The sequence below is a fragment of the Apium graveolens genome, chromosome 6 (assembly GCF_009905375.1).
Source record: "Apium graveolens cultivar Ventura chromosome 6, ASM990537v1, whole genome shotgun sequence".
Lineage (NCBI taxonomy): Eukaryota > Viridiplantae > Streptophyta > Magnoliopsida > Apiales > Apiaceae > Apium > Apium graveolens.
This window is the reverse complement of record NC_133652.1, coordinates 255297607-255304905: the sequence shown is the minus strand read 5'-3', so window position 1 is coordinate 255304905 and position 7299 is coordinate 255297607. Positions and strand designations below refer to the sequence as shown.

The 7299-nt window shown below is 43.1% G+C and overlaps 1 non-coding gene across 1 annotated transcript; it reads right to left on the bottom strand.

The window, feature by feature from the left end:
* Positions 1–1199: 1199 nt before the first annotated feature.
* LOC141669475 (small nucleolar RNA R71) lies at positions 1200–1306 on the bottom strand. The gene has a single exon (XR_012553759.1). It is a non-coding gene; the product is annotated as a small nucleolar RNA R71 (small nucleolar RNA).
* Positions 1307–7299: the final 5993 nt, after the last annotated feature.

Sequence of the window (7299 nt, the reverse complement as noted above, 5' to 3'; positions counted from 1 at the left end):
TGATTAGTGGGTAACTCTAACAGTTTTATTTGCCCTATGTAATCAAAAGGGATAACTTGTGCTTAAATCGTTGTGTTGTCAATTTCTGTAGACATATAGGAACTCAACATAATTGATGACTATTCAACTTCTATCTTAATTGTGGATGCTTGGTAGAATGGTATTAGTACAATGAAAGTTGGCTTTTATCAGTTTCATGTTATTCGATTAATATCATCACTGTCACATGCTAAAGGTAATAACAATGGCTATAGAAGGAAGTAATAATGAAGTTGTGATCTCATGAGTGTTTTATTATTGATAAATTGAAGTGTTAGTTAAGTGGTTAATTGAGTAGTTAATTATAATTAATATTTAATCAACAATTTTAAGTGTTATTATCTTAACATTGAGAAGTAATCATACATTGGTGAGTGAGTTTAATTAGACAATAATTTAGTCTGAGTCTCTGAGGGAACGAACTAGAAAGTATTCTATATTACTTGTGAACGCGTATACTTACGTGAATATTAGTGCGTGTTTTCGCCCTAACAAGTTTTTGGCGCCGCTGCCGGGGACTCGGCGTATTTGTTTAGTTTATGTACTTACCATCATTGGTCATTAGGACTCAGTGATTAGGACGTAGTAGTTAATTACTCTTTTCGGTTGTGTTTCAGGTACTTTAACAAGCGTTTATGCAAACTCGTTCTCGTGCTCGCAAGAGGACTTTAGATACAGCTGAGGAGACAGACGAAGTTCTTGATATTCCGGAGAAGTTAGATTTTGAGGATTCGGATTCAGGAACTGAACAGAAAGAACCAGTAAACATGGGAGATCGTATTGTTCAAGCTGATCCAGCTCTTATGGATTTTTCTCGGCCTAAAATTGATGACATTCAGTCAAGCATCCTTCATCCGGCTATTCAAGCTAACACCTTTGAAATCAAGCCGGGCACTATTCAGATGGTGCAGAATTCTGTTTCTTTTGGAGGAGCGGCAACTGAAGACCCCAATATGCACATAAGGAATTTTGTCGAGATCTGCAGCACTTTTAAGTATAATGGCATGACTGATGAGGCTATCAAGTTGAGGCTTTTCCCATTCTCACTGAGGGATAAGGCTAAAGACTGGTTACATTCTGAACCAGCTGGGTCCATCACAACGTGGCAAGATCTTGCGCAAAAGTTTCTGGTGAAGTTTTATCCAATGGCAAAGACTGCTGCTATGAGGAGTGCTCTTACTCAGTTTGCGCAGCAACCTACAGAATCTATGTGCGAGGCTTGGGAACGCTACAAGGAAATGTTGAGAAAATGTCCACATCATGGAATGTCGGATTGGATGGTGATCACTGGTTTTTATAATGGTTTGGGGGCCCAATCTCGGCCCATGCTCGATGCAGCAGCTGGAGGAGCCTTATGGGCTAAAAGCTATACTGAGGCGTATAATCTTATAGAGATGATGGCTGCAAATGAGCATCAAAACCCAACTCAGAGAATGACATCAGGCAAGGTCGCAGGTATTCTAGAAGTTGATGCAGCCACCGCTATTGCAGCCCAGCTCCAAGCGCTATCAATGAAGGTTGATTCTCTGGCTACGTATGGAGTTAATCAAATAGCTATGGTTTGTGAGCTTTGTGCAGGTTCTCATGCTACGGATCAGTGTTCTCTTGTCAACGAATCTGTTCAGTATGTGAATAATTATCAGCGACAACAGCAGCCTGTGCCAGCGACCTATCATCCTAATAACAGAAATCATCCAAATTTCAGCTGGGGGAATAATCAGAATGCTATTCAGCCACCATATTAGCAAGGAGTGAGTAAACAGTTTAACCCACCTGGATTCCAGCAACCACAGCAGTATGCTACAAGGCAATCATATCCTCAACAGGGAAGTGCAGCTGCACCTACTAGTGCTGATTTTGAGGAACTTAAGCTATTGTGTAAGAGTCAGGCGGTTTCTATCAAGACCTCGGAAAATCAAATCGGTCAATTAACCAATACAGTGCTCAATCGTCAACCTGACACTCTTCCCGGTGACACGGAAGTACCAGGCAGGAAGGAAGCTAAAGAGCAAGTCAAGGCTATTACCTTAAGGTCTGGAAAAGTAGCTGAGGCTGAAAAGGCAAAAGAAGTAGGAGCTGAAATTAGAGAAGAAGAATCTAAGCAAAAGGAGAAAGCGGCGGAATCAAGGAAGACTACTGTTGAACACACTCTGCCTGAGGCTAATACAGAGGAGAAACAGCTCTATCCTCCACCACCTTTTCCTAAGAGATTGCAGCAACAAAAGCTGGATAAACAGTTCGGGAAGTTTCTGGAGGTGTTCAAGAAACTTCACATCAATATACCTTTCGCTGAGGCTCTGGAACAAATGCCTAGTTATGCGAAGTTTATGAAGACTATTCTTTCAAGGAAGGTGAAACTGGATGACCTTGAAACCGTTGCTCTCACGGAAGAATGCAGCGCTGTTCTGCAGCAAAAGTTACCACCAAAACTGAAAGATCCAGGAAGCTTCACCATTCCTTGCACCATTGGCAATCTAACTTTTGACAAGTGCCTTTGTGATTTGGGAGCAAGCATTAATCTGATGCCGTTGTCGATTTTTAAAAAGCTGGATCTGCCTGATCCAAAACCCACATACATGTCGCTACAATTGGCGGACCGTTCCATTACTTACCCAAGGGGCATAGTTGAGGATGTGCTCGTCAAGGTGGATAAGCTCTTCTTTCCAGCAGATTTTGTTATTCTGGATTTTGAGGAAGATAAGAAGATTCCCATAATCTTGGGAAGGCCTTTCTTGGCTACTGGCCGTACCTTGATAGATGTGCAAAAAGGGGAACTTACTATGCGGGTCCAAGATCAGGATGTGACCTTCAATGTATTCAAGGCAATGAAATTCCCTACAGAAGATGAGGAGTGCTTAAAGTGGATGTGATTGATACTGCGGTTACTTCGGAACTCGATCACATGCTAATGTCTGATGCATTGGAAAAGGCCTTATTGGGGGATTTTGACAGCGATGATGAAGATAGCAACGAGCAATTACAATATCTGAACGCTTCTCCATGGAAGCAAAAGCTGGACATACCATTTGAATCTCTTGGTACTTCTGACCTTAAGAATGCTGAAGGGAAGCTCAAACCATCAATAGAGGAAGCACCTACCTTGGAGCTCAAACCATTACCTGAACACTTGAGGTATGCTTTTTTAGGTGATTCATCTACGTTACCTGTTATTATTTCATCTGATCTTTCAGGTAGTGAGGAAGACAAGCTCTTAAGGATTTTGAGAGAATTCAAATCGGCTATAGGATGGACCATAGCAGACATCAAGGGGATAAGTCCTTCATATTGTATGCATAAAATTCTACTAGAGGAAGGTAGTAAGCCAACTGTGGAACAGCAGCGAAGATTGAATCCCATCATGAAGGAGGTGGTGAAGAAAGAAATTCTGAAATGGCTAGATGCAGGCATCATTTATCCTATTTCTGACAGCTCGTGGGTGAGCCCCGTACAATGTGTACCTAAGAAGGTAGGTATCACTGTGGTCGCAAATGAAAAGAATGAGTTCATCCCTACTCGAACAGTTACAGGATGGAGAGTATGCATGGATTATAGAAAATTGAACAAAGCCACAAGGAAGGATCACTTCCCCCTTCCATTTATTGATCAAATGCTTGACAGATTAGCGGGTCATGAGTATTTTTGTCTTCTGGATGGTTATTCTGAGTATAATCAGATTTGTATTACACCAGAGGATCAGGAAAAGACTACCTTCACTTGTCCATTTGGCATATTTGCTTTTCGCAGAGTTTCGTTTGGGTTATGTGGCGCCCCGGCCACTTTTCAGAGATGTATGATGGCTATATTCTCTGACATGATTGGAAATAACGTCGAAGTGTTCATGGATGACTTCTCCGTCTTTGGACACTCATATGATGAATGTTTGAATAATCTGCGCGCCGTACTCAAAAGATGCATGGAAACTAATTTGGTGCTTAATTGGGAGAAATGTCATTTTATGGTGCGTGAAGGCATTATCCTTGGGCATAAGGTCTCTAGAAAGGGTCTGGAGGTGGACAAGGCCAAGGTGGGAGTCATTGAAAATCTTCCCCCACCTAATTCTGTGAAAGGAATCCGTAGTTTTCTTGGTCATGCGGGTTTTTATCGGCGATTCATCAAGGACTTTTCAAAGATATCTAAGCCGTTGTGCAATTTGCTTGAGAAAGATGTGCCGTTCAAATTTGATGATGAATGTTTGGCAGCATTCGAGACTCTCAAGAAGAGTTTGATCACTGCACCAGTTATTACAGCACCAGATTGGACAGAACCGTTTGAGATGATGTGTGATGCGAGTGATTATGCGGTAGGTACAGTTTTGGGACAGCGCAAGAAAAATCTCTTCCATGTGCTCTACTATGCGAGTAAGACTTTAAATGGTGCCCAATTGAACTACACCACTACTGAGAAGGAGCTTTTGGCTATAGTCTTTGGCTTTGAGAAATTTCGATCTTATCTGCTTGGTATGAAAGTAACAGTATTCACTGATCATGCAGCTATTCGCTATCTGGTTTTTAAGAAGGATTCGAAGCCGAGACTCATTCGTTGGGTGCTTTTACTTCAGGAATTTGAGTTAGAGATCAAAGATAGAAAAGGTACTGAGAATCAAGTAGTTGACCATCTCTCTAGGTTGGAGAATCCCGATTCTACTTCACAAGATAGGACGTTAATCAATGAATCTTTTCCGGATGAGCAGTTGTTTGCAATTCAGGAGGAAGAACCATGGTTTGCAGATATTATAAACTATCTTGTCAGCAATATAATGCCTCTTAATTTGACATCCGCTCAAAAGAAGAAGTTTCTGCATGAGGTGAAGTGGTGTATATGGGATGAACCATATTTGTTTAGACAGGGAGCTGACCAGATCATCAGGAGATGTATCCCGTTCTGTGAGACGGAGGGGATATTACAAGACTGCCATTCCACGGTTTATGGTGGACACTATGGAGGTGAGAAGACGGCAGCTCGTATTCTGCAAGCAGGTTTTTTCTGGCCTACTTTGTTCAAGGATGCTCATCAGTTTGTTTTAAGGTGTGATCGTTGCCAAAGAGTGGAAAATTTGTCAAGGAAGGATGAGATGCCATTAAATGTGATGGTTGAAGTCGAGGTCTTTGATGTGTGGGGAATCGATTTCATGGGGCCTTTTATCGCGTCTTGCAATAATCAGTACATCTTGCTGGCAGTCGATTATGTCTCAAAATGGGTCGAAGTTAAAGCTTTACCGACAAATGATGCAAAGGTAGTGCTAAATTTTCTTCATAAGCAAATTTTCACAAGATTTGGAACACCTCGGGTAATCATAAGTGATGAAGGATCGCATTTTTGCAACCGTAAGTTCACTTCTATGATGCAGCGTTATAATGTGAATCATCGAGTAGCTACTGCCTATCATCCGCAAACAAATGGTCAAGCGGAAGTGTCTAACAGAGACCCTCTGCGTGCCCGCGCAGCTATGCTGAGCGGCCGCGCAGCTTGCTGCGCGCCCGCGCAGAAATGATGAGTGGCCGCGCAGGGGTCGAGTTCCAGAAAATTTTTTACAGTTCAGAAAAAAAAAAAATCAAAAAAAAAAAAACACAAAAACAGGTTTAGCCCATAAACCCACGAATTGTTCCCACTACCCCATCATTTTAGCCCTTAATTCCCAAACCCTAATCTAATCCACACCCTATATATACATACACCTATCCTACATATCTCCCACAAAACTTCCTACACTTAAACCCTCTCACAAACATCAAAAAGCAGTTTTTACACACTTTTATTCACGAATCAATGGCACCCAAGAGAGCATGCACTATTGACAGCAGCAGCACAGTTCCTACTGCTGATTCATCGAGGGGTACTGCTGCAAGGCCTCGGTTAACTGACAGAGCTGCGGAGGAGGAGTACACTAGGCTGTTGGAGAAGCCGATTCTGAAGGAGAGGGGGTTTTTACCATCAGGGAGGGATGGTGAGTTGTTGCCCATGATTGCAGAGAAAGGGTGGATAGCTTTTTGTGAGTCACCCGAAGCAGTACCGATGAGCGTTGTTCGCGAGTTCTACGCGAACGCGAAGGCTGAAAAGAATGGGTTTTCTGTAGTTCGTGGGCTGACGGTTGATTATCATCCTGCGGCGATTCGCCGTGTGATTGGACAGCGAGAGAGGAAGCCCGAGGAGGAGAACTGGAATGAAAAGACTGCTGAGGATTTTAACTTGGATTTGATTTGTGCGACTCTCTGTCGACCGGGCACAGTTTGGAACCGAAGTCCAGCCAATAATGAGTATCGTCACTTTCCGGCGATCGCCATGAACAGGTATGCCCGTGTATGGAATGCATTTATATGTGCTAATATTTTGCCTTCTTCTCATGCACACGAGGTCACAGTTGAGAGAGCACAGCTGTTGTGGGGAATTCTGAATGAGGAATACTATGTGGACCTTGGTGAGTTTATCTACCAAGGAATTCTGAAGTTTTTGAGGGGAGCAAAGCATATGACCATCCCTTATGCATCCACGGTTACGAAGCTATGCCGAGCAGTGGGAGTGAACTGGCCGGCTCATGAGCAGTTGCAGTTGCCAGCAGCTCCGATAGATTCTGGCACTCTGAATGGGATGCAGGAGTGGACCGGTGGTGAGCCTGAGGAGCATGGGCTGGGTTATCGTCTTCCAGGAGGGCGTCCAGCACGAGGTGCTACTATGGCTAGGCCAGGGCGTGGTGAGGCTGGTTCGTCGAGAGCTCAGGAGGGTGCTGGGATGGGTGATGCCCAGTATAGGAGGCTTTCACGGCGGATGGATGCCATGTATGAGACGCAGAGCAGGTTTGCTCAGGAGCTCACCCTTGCGTTAGGGACTGCTTTTCGAGGCCTTGGAGCTGATATCCAGTGGCCAGTTTTTGGTGAGGACTCTGCATACCCACCGCCTGATACTCCACCCGCTGAGGGTGATGATGATGATGACTCCGAGTAGGTATACCCTGTGTTCCTTTCTACTACTTTCACTGAGGACAGTGAAGATTTTTAGTTTGGGGGTGGTAGTTAAGGAATATTGTGTGTGTGTCATTTAGTTGCATATTCATGATAGTTTAGTTCATATAAGTTGCATAATTTATGCCATTTAGTTTTTTTTATGAATGTCATATAGCTCATACATTTACCATGATCCCTTTTGCAATAAGTTATCGACTGAATTGTGATATTGATGCAAGTGTAGTGATAGCATTAAAGTGATATTAAGTTCTGTAGGTTGATATACATGCTAGAAACAATTGTAAGTCCACTAAGTCTTAAA